This window comes from Gobio gobio (assembly GCF_949357685.1).
Source record: "Gobio gobio genome assembly, chromosome: 24".
NCBI classification, from domain to species: Eukaryota; Metazoa; Chordata; class Actinopteri; order Cypriniformes; family Gobionidae; genus Gobio; species Gobio gobio.
This window is the reverse complement of record NC_137120.1, coordinates 3,363,526-3,383,725: the sequence shown is the minus strand read 5'-3', so window position 1 is coordinate 3,383,725 and position 20,200 is coordinate 3,363,526.

Here is a 20,200-nt window from a genome sequence, read left to right as displayed (position 1 = left end):
TTTTTCTGTCCACAATAATAAACAAACAACATCTTTAACCTGAGAAAATACTGATTTGGGACTCATTATAATATAATCTGAGATCACAGTGAAATACATAAACTCAACATATCGCTGCTCCATTTCCTCCATCAGGCGATGATAAAGTCTTTAAGGCCCGTCCACACAGAAACACGTTTCGCTGTATACGTAAAAATTTTGTACCGTATCAGCGTTTCGTCCACACGGATCTGGCTTTTTGGGAGCATGAAACCGATATTTTTTGAAACCGGGTCCCAGAGTGGATAAATCTGAAAACGACAGCCTTGCGTTTTCATGTGTAAAGCCAATCCGTATATTTTGTGAAACGGTGATGTCATCACACCACGTCCTGCGCAGGAAACACCTGAAGGGATACAGCTACGGGCACTGGGCATGCGCACATCAATACTGTGTCATTTAATTACTGTATTTGCATTATTGTAAGGTTATGTTTAGGGTTGGGGTAGGTGTAGGCCAGTGGTCACCAACCTTTTCAAGACATAGATCCCTGACCTCAGCCTTGATGAAAGGCAAGATCTACCTATAGATTTTTCATGGCCCAGTTTTTTTTTTTTTTTTCTGAGACATCTGTCGATTTTTTTTTTCTTTATTTAAGCAAATTTATTTGTTGTTTATTTGCTCTATAACAGGCCAAACTAGCCTTAAAAAAACTTGCCATTTGAAATGTGAGGCAACCACTGCCTTTTAATCACGATCCAAACAAAGATACACACATGTAGCATGAGCAGTGTTTTTTTATTTGAATTAGATTGCATAATTTCAAGATTTAGAGCAAATACAGAATGGTCTGACTTTAGCTTTGTGAAATTGTTACATAGGACACACCTGCACAAAACAAAAGCAGATGGACTGAATAAAAATGCTAATTCACTCTCTAACAGAAGGTGGTGCTTATGGAAAAGAAGCGTTTCTTTGGGGACCGCTGTAAAAATGCCATCGAAACTATTCTGAAGACAGTTTCGTTCAGAGATACATTCATGTAACCCCCCTCCCCTGCCCAATTCAATATTTATATTTTTCTTCCTATATTTCAAGCACCCCGAACAGTTATCTTGCTGGGACTATTTATACCTGGTCCACTTCATGTGTTTTTACAGATCTGATTTATCAGAACGATTCCATTTACACTTGGTCACATAAATGTTTCTCCGCAAAACGGATATAAATCTGATCTTCAATTCCCACGCTATATGATTTTTAATGAAGTTCACGTCACCAAAATCAACAAATATGAGCTGCATTTTATTGAAAATGCAAAGACCGCAATAAGAGAGAGAGAGTGTGGCGTTAGCTCTGATCATTTAGTTTCTTTACTTTTAATGATGATGATTGTGTATTGAGCGTCTGCAACTTTTACTTTCATTTGTGGCAGTTTGCTTTAGAGATATTCAGCTGCTCATCTGCGGCGATGCGTACTGCAGTAGCGCTGTCATATCTAACTATAACATCGGTCAATTTGTGCAGTGCGAATTTTGAGGTTGCAGAGAATACATTTTGGGAGCATAAGGAGCGATTTCGTTCCTTGATTATGTGTTTGTAACGCTTTACACAGAGAGGCCGGATAGCTGGCCTGAATGGTTGTAGCCAAGTGTAAGCAAAACTCACGTATCTGATATTTCTCAGGGGTTTATTATCAGCATCGTCGATCCCACACACACATGGGGCAGTTTGCAAAACACTCCACTAACAACTGCGTTACTGAACAGAAAATAAACAGTGCAAAGAGCAACAGAAATATTCCACGTATGCTGGGAAATCTTGGGTCCTGCTATCCATGTGGATGTTACTCTGACACACACCACCTACCTAAGCATTGTTGAGACCATGTCCAGCCTTTCCGGGGTCTAGTGGAGTCCATGCCTCGACGGGTCAGGGCTGTTTTGGTAGCAAAAACGGGACCAACACAATGTTAGGAAGGTGGTCATAATATTATGCCTGTTTGGTGTATATGTATATATGAACTCTGAATGACTTTGACGCATTTACTCATGAATAGCATCTTAACGTAGTGGTTTTCTTTCTCCTGAAGGGAGGCGATGGGCAATGTGCTTCACAAGGACTCTAAATCGTATCAGCAGTGGAAGGAGTTCAAGGACAACAATGCTGTCTTCAACAGTGAGTGGAGCTGCAGTGCAGCGTCTGTCCAGCAGGTGGCGCTGAGATCTGGATGTTGGGCGGTAGTTGAAGAGTTCACTGCACCAGTTAGAGCCTCGTTTAGCGCAGTGATAAGAGGGAAAGAGGGAAAGGCTGCGTGTGTCCCAGAACATGATGTCAGATGCATGTGCTGTGTTATTGAGCCGAGTCACTTCATGTGCTTTTCTCCTCCCAGGGTTCTTTGAGATGAAGATGAAGTATGATGAGAGTGACAACGCCTTCATCAGAGCGTCCCGCGCCGTCACAGACAAAATGACCGACATCATCGGTAAAGACACACTGTGCTTATGCTTTACTGAGGAGGAGAAATGGTTACAATGTTGAGAGAAAAAGTTGCTTTTACAAAATAACTTGCAACTACGAAAAGTAAAAGTCTCAATTGTGAAAGATATAAAGTCAGACTGATGGATGGATGGATGGATGGATGCAGGGCCGTGCACAGACCTTTTGAGGGGCATGTGCTGAAACTGAAAAAGGGCACCCCCTCTGTTCAGCCGCCCCTAAAGGCCTTTGCACACTGAGTCCGAAATTTTCGCATGCGTTTTTTCGTATTCGTGATCCGAAAAGTTCGTCACGCACAGAGACCTTGCACACGGAGTCCGATGCGTAGCCTATTAATGAATGCGTTACAGAAAAAAACGCAAAACAACACAAAATGCCGTCTTCCACCTGCTTATCAAGGAGCTGCGGATTATCCAGACCGATTCAAAGTTGAATGTCAGTGGCTCCGTTTGATGCTTTGCTAGCGATACTGGAGCCACAAATTAAAAAGAAGACCACCAATTACCAATCCTGAACAGAGACTGGCAGTATGTCTAGGATCCGTGCGCACACACACACACACACACACACACACACGCGGTTTACAGGGAGTTGGTGTGCTATAATAGCTGTGATATTGTAGTATTTTTGATACAATAATATTTGTATATTTAATTGTAGGTATCTGAGGAGCACTGGCGATTCATTCACCAGCATTGCCAGCAGTTTTAGGTTGGGCATCAGCACTGTAGATGGGAAAACGGATGCGAAAACGCAGAAAATCGAACCTGTTCCGATTTTTTTTTTTTGACGGACGAAAGTTTCGGAGGCAGTGTGCAAGCGTGATTGACATAACGTGAGGTCGAATTTATTTTTTGACGTGCGAAAATTTCGCAGGGGAATTTCGGACTCAGTGTGCAAAGGCCTTAACACTTTATTATCAAACACACATGACATGCTTTATTTACATTTTTTGAAGATTTTCACTATTTATTGGGGGGAAAAAATGCCTTTTTGAATTTCTGTGTGATGGGAAAATGAAGTAGAGCAAGTTCGGCAAAACGCGGATTCGAACCGTGATCAATTTGCGTCAAAACTTCAAGCCATGCGCTTTACCCCTGCACTATCACGGGTATTATTTACATGAGCCGCGTTTCCACCACAGGAACTTTACCCCGGAACCAGGAACTTTGGGGGGGAACTCGGTGTGTTTCGACCGCAGGAACCAGGGTCTAAATGAAGTTCCGGGTAAATATTTCCCCCTCCAAACGGCCCTGCTTGCGAGGTGGGACTTTTCAAAAGTTCGCGAACTTTCGGGGGTGGGACTTGGGCGCTGAACATGCTGATTGGTTGAGCTCTCGCAGCTATTTTTTTTTCCACCGCCATATTTACAAGTCTTTTGCGAGGTGGGTTCCGTGGGTTTTGCGTTCAGTAAATATTTTTTTTGCAACAATGGAGTTCAACAAAAAATTCGACCGATGGACCGACGACGAGGTTCAGGCTTTATTGAGCATATATGCGGAGGAGGACATCCAGCGGGAACTGGAAACGGCGACCCGTAATGAAAAGGTATACCTGAAGATATCGACTCGGTTCCAGTCACACTGGAAAACAGTGCAGAGAGAAGCTGAAGAAATTAAGACAAGATTACAAGAAATTAAAGGATCATAACAACCGGAGCGGTTCCGACCGGCGTATCAACAAGTGGTATGACCGCCTGGACGCGTTGCTGGGACACAGACCGTCCTTTTCTAGGGCAGCGGTAACGAAAGACTCGGCTAGTGCGTTGTTGGAAACCATCCAGGAATCCGAGTGGGTTGAAGGTAAATATCTCATCTTGGTATCATCTATTAAACTCGTTGCAGTGTTTAAATACGTTGCAGTAACTTTTTTCAACGTGCTTTTCCAGACGTAACGAGTGGCCCTGATGAATCGCAGGCAACGGAGACCAGCGTGTTTTCCCCCGCGGTCACCAGTACGTTATAAAGCTGACAAAAATGTGTATATATTTAAAAACTGATGTGTAATCCTTAATGGTTTTGTGGTTTTTAATTGTAAACTTAAATTGCCCATGAAAAAAATTGCACACTGGGCATTGTTCAAGCTGGGCAAACAATTGTTCATTATTTGTAGTGAAAACACTTTAAATAATTAATTGATGGTTTCTATTGTTTCATGGTTGCCTTGTGTATTAATTTCCATGTGTTTCTGTGCAATTTTTCTACTTAGAGAAAAAGAAAAGTTGTTGTTTTCACATTTTATATTTTCATTTTATTGTTCTAGTAATGTATTTGTCTTTGCACACTTTTATTTTAATTTTGTAAGAACTAATCTGTCTAAAATAAAGTAAAATGTGTAAAATGTCACTGTGTCTTTAATTTCCACATTCTAACTATATAACCACATTCTAATTGTATTCATATAGTGTAGGAAGCAAATAAAAGGGCTGCTGCTCGCAAGTCTTTCTGAATATGCACATAAACGTATCTAGAAAACCCAAATATTATATTTTTAAATGTATAACTATGTGAATGTAGTATAATAACTTATAACCACAACTTAAGTGAAGCCATAAGTGTGGTCCTGCTTCATATCAAATTTGAGGAAGAAGTCTCTAAAATTATGCATTTAATGAAGCATATTGTAATACTAGTCATGTGAATTTTTTTTTTTGTGAATGTTAAGAGATGTTATTGTGATAAAAAATAAAATACTTGCAGTCTAGTACCTAATCTTTCAACTGCTTAATTCAGTCTATTGTTTTCATTCAATTAACTTTTCACACATCTGTCATGACTGAAACCTCATTATCCTTTTATAGAAAATGTTTTGTTTTGGAATTGAGCTATTACAACACATTCAGATTTTGGATTGCCCATCATCCCATTTTGCATTAAAATGGTCAAACCAGGTGAAAGTGCACGTTTAAATAAACAGTGTTGGTAATGTGTGTACATAATCAGCAAAAGCAGCGCTGCTTGCATCACCTACACTTGTATCGCGCAAAAGTGATTACTGTCCGTCGGTAACTGGGAGAAGCAGTCGCGCGCATTCCCACGTCACCGAGCTAATTTGCCTAATCTCCCCGGTACTTTAGACCGCGGTGGAAACGCAGATTGTAGCAGGTCTGGGGGAGAAAAAGTTCCTGGGAAAAAAGTTCCTGGTACAAATAGTTCAGCGTAATTTCGGTGGAAACGCGGCTATGGTGTCTTCTGCAATTCTGACTGACCCTACCAGACCTTTTGTGAAAAAGACGGCCTATTTGCACTTAATGTAACGTCAACATTACTGTAACCATCTTTTACTACACATGTGAAAACGAGAGAGTATATTCAAAGATTCTAGAGATTCAAAAATTAGAGAATATGTGCATATATCAACAACGTAAATGAATTAAACATGCGACCATCATATTATTACATGTTAACAAATTAATTGTATTAGCAATCATAAATCCAAGAACAAATTTCTACGAAATATATTTGACCTAGATGACGAGGATCACTCAGTCACTTTGTGTAAGTTCCAGTAGGAAACAGCGCGGGCGCTCTTGACGGTCTATGGGCGCACCTTTGCTTATTTATGATTTTTCGGTGGCAAAAACAAATTAAATGTGGTTGTATTACTTATCAATATATTATTAACATTTTACAAAAGTCAAACTCAAATGCACTTACCAAAACTATTGATTTATTGAAGCAGGAACAAAAAACACTACCACCAAAAAAAAGGGCACTTCGGAGTGTAAGGGCAAAAAGGGCATGTGCTCTGCACAGGTTGAGCCCTACCTGTGCACGTGCCTGGTTGTAACAATGCATATTTTATCTCCTGAACTTGAATGAGCAGCTGCAACTGCAACAGAGGCGCAGCAGACATTTCTGCTTAAACATTATTGTTTCTGTTTTTAAATTGTAGCCTATTAACTCATAAAACTAAACATATCTGTTATGCTTTCTAGTTGCAGATATACTGCAAGAAAAATATGCAGTACCTTGTTAAGTTCTTTACAGATTATATGCAGCATTCATGTTTATTTTCACGACAAGAATCTCACGATACTTAATTTTTTTTATTGATGCTCAAAACAATACACAAGTTATAACAAATAACCAGTGTTAGGGGTAACGCATTACAAGTAACTTGAGTTACGTAATCAGATTACATTTTTAACACATTACTTTTCAAATTTACAACAAAATATCTGAGTTACTTTTCACATTTATTTGACTGACAGCTCTTCTGTCCCATGCTGAGAAAAATCATCGAGAGTAAGAAAAAAGATTCAGTATTCCTCAAAATGAATCAAATCAGTCAAATGCAAAATCAGAGTACTATGCAAACCTCCAATAATTAAATGTTTATGCATTTAATCTACCTTTATTGACCAATGTCTTGCTGCTGACCTTTGATGATTCAGTTAAACCATCAGCAAAAATTACTAGATTTTTGGTTTTTATTGTTAAAACTTTTCTCCTGCGTCCTATTCTTCCATTATCCAGAACGGCAGCACAGCGCCTTCTACTGTTCATGCGTGAATTAGCATTTTTACCTCAACCTGAGGCTTATTATTTCCATTTGTTATGAAGACAACGACATTTGCACACAAATAGATTTTTTGTAATAACCCCTACCCCCCAAAAAAACAAGCCTAGCTCAGGTGAGAAAAAGTATCGCAAAAGTAGCATAACGCATTACTTTTCTTAAAAAGTAACTAAGTAACTCAATTTGTTACTTTTTAAGGGAGTAACAGAATATTGTAATGCATTACTTTTCAATGTAACTTTCCCCAACACTGCAAATAACAACAGAATACAAACAACAACAACAACAACAAAAAAAACAAAACAACTGGGGGGAATAATATAAATTAAACATATTGATAAATTATGAGAATGACATGACATTGAAAAAGGAAAATAATTGCTAACAGGTGATGTTTTCATGGCTTTTTTGTTCTCAGATCATTTAATTGAAAATATGTGTTTTTTATGTTCTTTCACCAAAATCAGAAAGAGAGGTTTAGCATTTAGATATTTAGATTTATGAATGTGGAATTTAGAAACAAGATCAGATTAATTACAAAAAAAAATTGACCTTTTTTAGATTTTTAGATCATAATCAACAAAGCACATACCTCATCCTTCACACACATTCTTTACACATTTCATTCCTAATACATCTTGCCAAAACATTTCAGTTAAGGGACAATGCCAAAATAGATGAACTATAGTTTCCTGTCACAGAAAGAGCAACTGGAGGGAATATGCTTTTTGAACTTTTTTAGGTAGTGACTTTCAGGGTAACACTTATGAATACTTTTAAAATAAATCTCTTTTACTTCATTGGTTAAAAAAATTGCATCCACACTTTTTTCCAACAGATATTACAAACTGTATTATTCCAGTAAGTTGTCACCGGGGGCAATGTAACAACGTCCTGCTGAAATAGTGAACGGACTGATCTATTATTATTTTTATAGTTCACAATTTGCCAACCGGAGTATTGACCAAACTCAGAGAGACTGGAAGTAGAGATTGAGTACCTCTCAATTAAGAAAGAGCACCTGATGGGATTGAACCCATAACTATTGAAAATTCCTTGGGAGAAACAGGAAACAGAAATTGATCTATAGATTCCTTATATGAAACAATACTAATCATGTACAAACAGCATGGCAATAACAGAACATTTTTTGTATTACAAAATGCAGATCAGGCGCTTGAAAAGAAAAATATATCAGAAAAATCATAATAAAACAAAAAGAAAAAAAAAACATTAACCCTTGTGCGTCAATTTAAAAAAGTTACACATAGGCCCATAGAGGACAAAAATGTCCATGTCGAAAAAGGGAATATTGGGAGCACAGACTTAAGTTTGGTCTCATTTTAAAGAAGATTATTGTTGAAGTAAAAAAAAAAGTTATTATGAAAATTATTTTATATACAATATAAATAAATAAAACCTGTTGAAATATGTTGAACACTAAAACTGCTAGAAAATCAAAGCCTTAAATCTAAACATGTTGACCGACCGCGAGACCAAATCAGTACTGTAATTTTTAAAAGTAACGCTTTGAGCGCTGTTGAGCTGTAAATGTAAACACCTCTGACTGGCCACTGTGTTCGCGCGCTCATCGGATGTGCCTGTGATTGGCTACACTGATCAAAGCACGGGAGCGCTTGAAAGAACACGGAAGGGTTTGAAAGCGTTTTGAAAGCGGAAGAGTTTGAAAGCAAAAGCAGGCGTCGACCAACGGATCGGTAGGCTGATAGACGCCTGCATTCAAACGCTCCCGTGTGTATCTGTGCATCAGTGTGTATAAAGCGTCATTGATGTATATTTACAACATGTTTGTGAAGCGCTGATCGTTATAGCCAATCACAGACATATTTGATGAGCGCACGAGCACAATGGCCAGTCAGAGGTGTTTACGATTCCGCTCACTTTTACATTTCAGGGTAATCCGATTCGGTATCGCGGTCGGTACTTTTGACAACACTATTTCAAATAACACATTTGATATTTCAAAAAATGAGCTCTCAGTAAGATTTTGTTTGGGCGCAGTGCCAACTTTCCCCATTAGATGCAGCAAAACTCCACTGACACACACACACAGCGGTTGGATTTGTGATTTGCAGTTGAGTTTTTCTCACTCAAATATTACAAGCACACGCATGCACACCCACACACAATTTTTTTATTACATACATACACACCACACTCTGACATCCATACTAACACACTGACACAGTTACAGCTGCATCATTTATCAAATTGGCTTTATTATATGCAAAAAACAGAAATAAAATGAGTATTTGCTTTATACGCCAAACCTGAAAAATGTCACCATCTGGTAAAAAATTATAAAAATGTTAATTTTGAAGCCTTGCCAACAGGATAAAAGCCTATTAAAGATCTCCTGAAATCAAAATGGAAGTTTTTTAGCTTTTAGTATGACTATGTTAGCCTTAAGGTTACGAATAAGCTGGTGCGTTCCAAAACAATGACAAAATTCACATTTAGGAGATATAAGCATTCAAAACTTACAGTCTCTAACTTCCGCTAAAATGGATCACAGAGTTTGATGACATCATCGCAGACTTCACCTTCTCATCAAATCTTCTGTCCAATCAAATGGTCTCTAGAATCTGAAGCCCCGCCTCCTACACTATAAATAGACGCTGAAGGGCTGAAATCGGTCAGCTGTTCACACATTTACTATTTTCTACATGGTGAACGGCACATAGCGCACTATACATGCGATAGGAAAAGATTCAGACAGTGTAAATATGCTTTCAGTTAAGGCGAATGAAGTCTGGTTTCACGTTACTTTCATGCGCAGCGCACACACAAAGTTTAGAGCAGAGCCGGATCATATGCGCGAGTCGGCGCAGACAACAAAACATATCGGACCCATTTGAATTCTGCACAGAATGCTGTATTTCAAAGCGATAGGGAGGAGATTATGATGAGAAACGGTTAGAGATTAGGAGGAAACTCTGGCTTTACCAAACGCTATTGGCTGTTTCAAAAAAGGGGAGGAGCTGCTAACAGCTTGAGCCGTTTCAGGGGAAATTACGTCAACACATTGAATAATGCTGCGTGTTTCAAGGCACTTCAGTGGTTCTTTAACGGAGATTGCATCATTTTATAGTTAAATGGCAACCGGATTAAAAATTTCAGTTTAACCCTCAAACCACCCTCGCATAACAGCCCTTAATCCCGCCATCGTGGACACATTTGGGCACGGAGGTCACAAGTGTGATTTCAAAAAGATTCTTTAATAAATGTTATATCACCATCTTTGATCAAATTAATTATATCAATGTATGCCCTTTTTTGTGATTTTTGGGGTATTAATGAATTTATTTACCTCTAAAAGTACCATATTTATTTATGTAAAATATGCTTATTTGTATGTTATATTTAATATTTCTTTAACTTCAGTAAACAAAAAAAAACATATCAGCAAGTCCAGAGAGCCAAAACCTAAAAATGTGGTGACTTTGGTGACATCTGGTGACCAATGATGTAATTAATTCTTTTTTAAAGCTACAATATCTAAAAATTAAATTGCCCAGTTATTGGCTCATTTCATTCCTTTGTTTGTGTATGTGTGAGTGACATAAAATAAAAAACTAAAACTCACTCTGTTATAGGCTCATTCAATGGCTTTTAATGCAATGCTTTTGTGGATGTGTGTGTTTGTGTGTGTGTGTGTTTGCCACATTGTGAATGTTGTATAGGCTCACTCCTTCATTTGTGTGTATGATCTGCATTGTGTTGGATTTATTGATTTTTATTAGACAAATAAAAAAAAATATGCTCGGAATTAGTTTTTTCCATTCATTCCTATGGGTGCCCATTTTTGTCCACAAAGCACTTAACATTGTAGAAACGAGTCCATTTTTTTGTGTGTTCAGTTGGCAAACTTAGGAAAAGTATAGCCAAGTCTTGTACTGCTCAGATAAAGTATTTTTAAAGGCGGCATGAAATCAAATTTTACAATTCGTATTTTTATATTAATATTGTAGTGTATACTATAACTGATTTATCTGTGCACTTCATTATTTTTTAAAAATTCATTTACCCGTATAATCTTTAATCAAATATGTTAACTTTCCCTCCCCCATGAAACGACTTCTCTTCTCTCCCGGTCATGTGCTATGGCGTGAGGGCGGGGCTATGGCGTGAGGGCGGGGCTATGGTGTGAGGGCGGGGTTATCGCCCCGTCTCGTTTCTGCACCGCCTCTCAGAAACCTGTCACTGATCGTGGTCAGGGCCGTTTGAAGAAATTTGGGGGCCCCAAGCAAAATGGACATGGAGGCCCCCCCACCCGCACGCACACAAAGCCTAAAGGAACCACAGCATAGCCATACAGTTTAAGTTCATCCACACTTTATATAAACAAAAAGGTTTACAGTGCAAATACTGTTGTTGCATATACTGTGCATAAAATTTGAAAACATTTGCAAAAAACACCACTGTATCATTACAAAAAAAATTTGTAAACCTTTAAGTAACCATTTTTTAAACATCTAAACATTACATTTACATAGACAGACGGACCAGATATTCCTGACACTTTGGGAATACTTAAGGGTTACTAGCTGGTTTGTTAACTATCTATAAACATTATCTGGATGGTTATTATAAAGTTGCAACAGATGACTATAATACCTTGTTAAATAGTTAATAAACAGTACCAGTAAAACATGTGGGCAGTACCAGTAAAACATGTAAACAGTACCAGTAAAACATGTAAACAGTACCAGTAAAACATGTGGGTTGTCCTGATACTGTACTTCAAAATGTAACAGTGTAAAAATTGCCACAGAATAAAGTAATTGGCTGCGTTCGAAACCGCATACTCATTGAGTAGGTACTCATTTTCAATAAGTACTTACTTAACGAGCTCTAAAAGAGTAGGTACTATATTGCCTGATCTCGTTAAGTATGAATGCGATCCGCACTTTATGCGCCATGTTGACGTTATCATGTGACCTACGACGTTATCTCAAGCGCAACAACTTGAAAGACGAGTGACAGGTTTAATTCATCGATCTATAAATATCTTAATATTGATTAAACTTGCTAATTGTGTGGGCTTGTTGAAGAAACAGCTGCCCATTTATTTTGTGATATTAACCCTACTAATCTGACCCAGTTTTATCCTTACCAAAACCCACAATCGTGATCTCTTAAATATGTTGTTAATTTCTTTATTTTATATGCAAAACATGTCATCCACAAGCAAAATTGGCCTAAATCTCCTTTATATTTTCCTTTTTCTTTTTAAATTTAACTCCTGTTTTATCCCTCAAGCTTATGAAATAAAATTTTATTGCATTATGATGAATTATTCAAAGATATCTAACCTTGTTATTGTTTTTTCTTTGTATATAATGTATGCAAACCCATGATATTTGTTTTATTATTAGGATTGTTAAAGATACAACCATGTAATTATAAAATAAAAGATAGGCCTATGAGTGACAGGTGCAGTAACAGCTCAAAGCATCAGTAACTCCACAGCCCGACCTGTGCGGTTTCCCTCAGAGTCTGCAACGAGGACGTCTTTCAGCTGCTCGAAGATCTCACCTTGGGAGAACACTGTTGATTTTATACTCTTAAAATGTAAGTTATCACTATTCAAAATTAAGATTACCCCAGAATGAATTGCATTGCTAGCCCACTAAAATACTTACAATAATAATAATAACAAATGCTGACCAATACTTAATTATATATATATATTTTTTTTTTTACTGAAAATTATATTGTTTTAGTAAAACAAGCAAAATGCAACTTGTTGTCATATGACATAGCGATGCATGAATACACACTAGACAAATGCAGCTGATGTGAATACCAATTTTCAGTCAAGCAATGAATAAATGCATGAGTTAATAAAATATTTTATTTACTGACAACAATACGAAACATTAATTAATGAGTAAAAGAATGAATAAAAGTAAACATCACAAATGAATAAGTCACCATGAAACAAAGCTTTATTCAAATGTATTGTTCTAACAAACCATCACACATTTACAGACGGTGAGCTCCACATCTGCTGCCATCTCAACACAGCTTGATGAAGCAGTTGAGCACCGTGAACACCTTCGCCTGTCCTAGCAGTCCATCATGTCCCTCCTGTCCCTTCTGAACTCCACAACCCTGAAGCAAGAGTGGAGAACATGTGCGGGACAATCTCTGACTGCTGATGTCTGCTCCAAACATCCGTGTGCCTGCCCTCCATCAGCATGACTACTTAAAACGTTTTGTTGTCAGCATCCCATTTCTTGCCATATTTGATTTAATATTTTTACAATTACATGCTATTTGTATTGTAGCTTTACAATACAAATAGTATTGTCGTGTAGTGGGCTAAAGCACTGAACTGATAAGCTGAAGGTTTCTGCTTGGATCTCCGCAGCCGTCACCACCAGTGTGTCCTTGAGCAAGGCTCAACCACAGAAGCTCTGCAGCAAATGCACAGACATCAACAATCAGAAAAGTTCTGAAATAACTCTGTTTGAAATTAAAATAAAATACAACTTAAGATTTAAATGTATGTTTTATTCATTTCTGTAGTATACTCAAAGCCTTTGATGACAGGCTTCCTTCATCACCCTCTCTCCAGTCTCCACCAGATAAACAAACACACACACACACACACACACACACACACACACACACACACACACACACACACACACACACACACACACACACACACACACACACACACACACACACACACACACACACACACGTGCTCTTCTGGCCCTGTAACATCAGACAACATTCACGTTACCTGTATCTTAAACAACACCTTGATAAAAGCACAAAAGTTTTTGTGCTCAATACTACATTTAAATGTTGAGGTAGTTGCTGATGTCCCAGCTGGCATTTTAACGTTTAGTCACTGTTGAATCAATGTCAGGTGCCAGTGTTGGATAACCGTTGAATTTTGTTTAGATTTTGCAAATCTATTCAACGTTGAAATAGCAACGTCATTCCAATGTCACGTTTCTCAACATACACAGTAAAATCCCCAGAGTTAAATTAACACTGCTCAGAGAACATTTGGTCCCACTCTACAGAGTGTTAAAGTAACACTGAATCAGTGTTAAAGTTAATGAGATAATTAAGAGATTAATTAAGGGATAATTGACCATTAGTGGTGAACACCTGATGATAATGAGTAGAATCACTGAAGGAAAGAGAAAAAGAAAAACACAAGAACTACGACTGACTATTAAAAAGACATTCAATCTCTGAAGATCTCAGCAGAGGAGGATTAAACAACTCCACAAACAGCATTACCAGCTTCACACATTACTAACCAGACAGACTTTATTTCTATCAGACGTCTACAGAAGCTCTTATTGAGGTTTAGATGTTGATGTTTTATTGAAAATTAAAGTTGTTTGAAGTTACCATCATTGTGATTAGTGTTTGCTTTAATTGGGCTCTTGACCCTTGACTTGCTAACATAAGATTTTCTCTGGCTGCTGTAACTGTTCGTTACGGTGAAAATGGCAAGAAAATCTTGACGCTTGTTGTTTATGATACAGTTGTTATCATCATATAGTGCCTTATTTGCTGATCCCCTGAAAGTCATTGATTATAGGAGACTTGTGATTCGTCGTAAGAAATTCGCAGAAGATCCAGCAATGTTATCATCAGAGAAACTAAACAATTATCAAAACATTTTTACATAAGATTTGTACTGCGGTTTACTAACACATCACACAATAAGCACTTCTAACTCCTGCGAGTTTTACTCACACATAGACATCAAGAATCAGCCTATGAATCTTAACAATGGTGACATGCCACAATGCATTCTGGGTGCATCACGCAAAACTCATCTATAGCTCCCAGAATGCATTGTGGCATGAAGCATGTCACCATTGTTGAGATTCATAGGCAGATTCTTGATGTCTGTGTGTGAGTTCATCTCGCAGGAGGTAGAAGTGATTAGTGTACAATCGATTTCAAATCTTATTCAGCATTTCTGAGTAAAACAGTGTTGGATCTTCTCTAAAATCACAATAAAAAAAGTTAATAGGATATTGCTCATACTCAGTCGTAAAATCAATGAATTAAATCATTATACAATGATCATATTCTCGACATCGAGCAGCCGACAGCATCTGATTGTGTTTACTCTTGCTTTTCTTGCCATAACAAACTCAGTTACAGCAGCCAGAGAAACACTAACGTTAAAACGTCATCAAACTGCCCAACTAAAGAAAACACTGATAACCATGATGGTCACATCAAAAACTAACAATTTTCACAACAGAATCAAACAAAAAATCTGTTAATTCTCAATAAGAGACGTCTGACAGAAATAAAGTCAGTCTGGTTAGTAATGTGTGAAGCTGGTAATGCTGTTTGTGGAGTTGTTTAATCCTCCTCTGCTGAGATCTTCAGAGATTTAATGTCTTTTTTATAGTCAGTCGTAGTTCTTGTGTTTTTCTTTTTCTCTTTCCTTCAGTGATTCTACTCATTATCATCAGGTGTTCATCACTAATGGCCAATCATCACTTAATTAATCTCTCAATTATCTCATTAACTTTAACACTGATTCAGTGTTACTTTAACACTCTGTAGAGCGGGACCAAATGTTCTCTGAGCAGTGTTAATTTAACTCTGGGGATTTTACTGTGTAGGTGAATTTGCCAACATTGAATCAATATTGATTTTAGTTTAGATTTTGCAAATCCAATCAACGTTGAAATTTCAACGTCACTATAAAGTCCTGCTTTTCAACAGTTTATTTTGTCTGTTTTCACTAAAGTACTGATGTGTTCAACAGTACACCAAACACCTTGAAATGTATACATAAACACTAAGTTTGCGGACATGCACAGTCAGCTAGGAAGAAGCCATTTGGTCAAAGCAAGACCAGAAGATTAATAAAGACATTTCACTGACGTAAGAAACATATTTTTATTGCATGGCTGCATGTGCCAACATTTCACACAACAATTTTACGTGTCAACCATTAGAAAAACGGCTTCAACATAGGAATATCAAACCACTCAAAAAAAAATTATATTCCTATGTTGAATCTGTGGTGAGTTAACAACACCACTTCAACTATTTGGTGTTCAACGTTGGTTTGACGTTGAATTAATGTTTTTTCATAAACTGACATTATTTCAACCACATTTAAACGTTTAATGTCGGTCGAATGCCAGCTGGGGTGTTAATGTTCCTCAATTCATCAACAGTACTAATGGACAAATAAAAAAAGATAACTTATGTTTAGTTACTTTATGTAGATTTATTAACATTACTGACGTTCATGTAAAGTGAACATTGTTGACAACAGAACTACATTATAGCACACACACATCACTCTGATCAGATGTCTATTTCATGCTGTGATGTCATCTGCAATACTTATCGAAAATGTTCCTGTCAGATGTTAAATAAACATTTAGTAAGCATCTTTATCTTTAAGTATATCGTTTATGTAAATCCACTTTGGAGACGTGTGTGTGTTACTGGAGCTCATAATAAAACGTGTTTTTACAGCCCAATCACAACTACACTATACTGTCTGTCGTCTTTACACTTTTAACAATTCAACAGTTTAACGTTACTCTACAGTAGTCCAACAAATGCGATTTTAACACAAGGAACCGTGATTTTGGTTTGTAATACTCACATTTGATTGGCTTTTCTCCGCCTGACGTCTCCTTTCCTGTGGCCTCATGGGAAGGCAGGGATAGAAAAGTATCCGACGATGGGTACTTCACAATCTGGGCGGAATCAGTAAGCCATCCGGGAACTTCTCGCCTACTCTTTTATGAATACTGAGGTTTCGAACATACTTCTCCTTTCACGTACTGTTTTCGCCTACTATATAGTAGGTAAGTAGGCATATTCGAACGCAACATCAGTATACGCACGTCCGAATCTCGCGAGAAATACTCCAAAACCCTGGTAGTTCTCGCCTACTCTTTTATTAATACAAAGGATTCGAGCATACTCTTCGCTCGCCTACTGCTTTTTACATACTATATAGTAGGGAAGTATGCGGTTTCGAACGCAGCCATTGTTCAAGATCCATTGGTAACTTATAAAAATAATGACATATTTGCAAACTGTCACTACCGTATATCCCGACAATAGCACATTAAGATAAGCTATGAAAAAAATCATGTTCCTCTGCCTCTTTCTGGTTAAATAATGTTTATAATAATTGTTATTATATAATTGTTTATAGCATGCTATATTAACTATTCCAGGTTATTTATGCATAGCATAAATAATAGTTAGTATAGCATGCTATGCCACCACTTTCATCAAAACCTATTACAAAGCTATAGCAATCTCATGTCATTCCGTCTGGTCCAAAAAAAAGTTGCACTAACTGTTCGTTACAAGCAGCATTTGCCGTCAGGCAGGTAACGATAGCTAACATAAACATATTTTTGCTAGCCTACCTGCTGCAAACTTGCACCATTTTTGTACAAGACAAGTAGAGCTATTTTTTCCAGTGTAATTTATCACATACCACTATCTTGTTTTTTCTTATCCTCCTCTTCCTTTCTTTTTTCTTTTCTGGCTTCCTGAAGCACAAAATTCCGCTTCAAATCCGAGGATATTTTGTATTTTGCCGCAGCAGAGATCGCGTGGTTGGCTGGCTGCTGTCAGCGACTACTGAGAGGGGCCCCTTAAGGGGGATCCCGATAACAGTGTCATTGCACTTTACTGCATTGACTATCAATGGGGCGCTCACACAGTTTGTCATTTCATTTTATTCTTATCCTGTTGTCTTGGGGCCCCAGGCCAGCTCGGGGCCCCAAGCAATTGCTTGGTTTGCCTGCCTTGTCGCGACGGGCCTGATCGTGGTTAGGAGCATTTTTCTCGGTATACACAATACCTTCTTCAAGGATGACTTGAGGCAAAAAGAGAGAAATATATGAGAAATAAAAGCTTTTTTTAAATGTAAAAATTACTCAATAGGGCTCGGGCGTATGACGTCATTACTTTGCGTGGCGGCCATGTTGATGGCCTCATTTGCTGCTACTCGGGCTACTGCGCACTGTTTATAGACGTGCTCCCTCTCAGTCGTGTGTCTTAATTTGGCGTTATTATTGGAAACCGTGGTAAACCGTTGCTGCATTGTGGGGTGTAACACTAGATCACATAATCGCCATGGGAAAAAGTTCGAAAATGGATTAACTTTCCACCTCTTTCCTGCTTGGAGACGCAACCACGGAGACCAAGTATCCGAGGTAACAAAGAGTCGTCGGCTCGCTTGGATCGCGCTTGTAAGACAAACTGTTACCTGGGGATATGGTGTTGGCTGATCGCGGCTTTGACATAAAGGACAGTGTGTGGGACTTATGTGTGCCGAGGTAAAGATCCCTGCTTTCACAAAAGAACGCTGTCAGCTGGATGCAAGAGATGTGGGGAGCACAAGAAAAAATGCCCACCTCCGAATTCACGTGGAAAGGGTGATTGTAACCGTCCGCAACAAGTACACTATTTTGTCAGATAAAGTACCGATTGACATGGTGTTGCCAAGCAAGGACGAAGACATGACATTCCTCTATAAGATTGTGTATGTATGTTGTGCTCTGACAAACATGAGCCCTAGCGTTGAAATAAAATAAATGTGCATTAAATACAGCCATAAGTGTCTGTTGCATCCATACCCACAATCTTCAAAATAAATATACTTAAATCAATATAATGTGCAAAAGCAAGAAGTGTCACACAATCGCAATAACCGTATAATGTGCAAAAGCAAGAAGTGTCACACAATCAGATATTTTTCAGTGTTTATTTGCAATTAGTGCAACCCGAGAACACAGAACGGTGCAGAATGCTTCAAGGTAAAAGGTTAACGTTACAAATTCATGGTCTGCAGCTCCTGAACCCATCCATTTGTGAACTGCAAATTTCATATGAATCCAAACCGTTAATAGTTCCAATTTTGTCCATATACCGGTCCCTGGCTTCCCTATTTAACGTATCCCGGTAAATTCCACATCCTTTTCGGGATTTTAACATAGTTTTTCTTTCTCCCAACTCTGCTTCTCCTCGTTCGATTTGCTGTATGTCTACATTCGCGAGGCCATAAACATGGCCGCCACGTCCCAGAATGCAACGCAGTGCCCGAGCCCTATATAGTCGGACGAACAGCTTATCGTGACGACGCGCACTGAGGAATGCAGTGTGTGAACGCGCTTACGGCGCGCCCCCTTATAAGGGAGAGCTGAGAAAAAAGCTTTACAGAAATAAAGCCATTAAAGGCTTAAAATAAGTAAAATCTGTAGCATAAACCGGCGAAAAGTGAGGAAATATGCTTAGTAACATTATGTAGAAAAGATTTAGAGAGAAAATACATTTATTTAAGATATAGATCGAGTTTTTCTCCACAACTGAGTGCAAACTTCAAATCTGCCTCCATTTTGTTAGCAACGCCCAACTTCCAACGATCCAATCAATTCCCGAAGGACGAAATCAAGCCCTTTTTTTTTTTTTAATTCATTTTTTATTCAAGAAGTAACAAATTACAATAGTGCAAACACGTATCTCTTATAAATCTATACCTTTCCAGCAATATGCTTAATAAAAAACAATCATAGGATAAAACATTTTTTCTAATTCCAGAAGCCGTTTCACTCGGATATACGTCACAATAAGGAGAAAAAGACGATCTCAACTTCCGTTTCATGCCGACTTTAAAAATAAAATTAAAAAAAAATATTTTGCCCTCATTTGTCTAAAATATGGCCTGGGGACAATTTTGTCCAAAAGGTATTTTATGTACCAAGTGCAAAATATATTTTTAAAGGAACTGGGGGTGAAATATTAGCTAGTGCAAATTGTATGCAGTTAGCATTACCACAGGCAAAGTTATCAAAAAATCTGAACTGAAAAAGCCAAAAATGTCCATAAGGAAGCACAAGGGTTAAAGGGGATGGGTTTGTTTGTAGATCATATTCTTCTATAATGGAAAAAAGACTGATTGCATTTTTCTTTTTCATAACTTTTAGGGCTTTTGTATAAGAGTTCAACTCATTATGAAATGAATACAATCTTGGTTTCGCCTTCAAGAACTTGCATTTGTGTTTTATTTCTACACACTTCCTCCGCGTTCGCCTCACGTACTTCTCAGAAGCCCCGCCCACATCGCTGACTCTTCACTCGTGGTCTCCTCTGATTGGCCGCGCTCCGGCCAATGAGCCTCAGCCATCTGTGC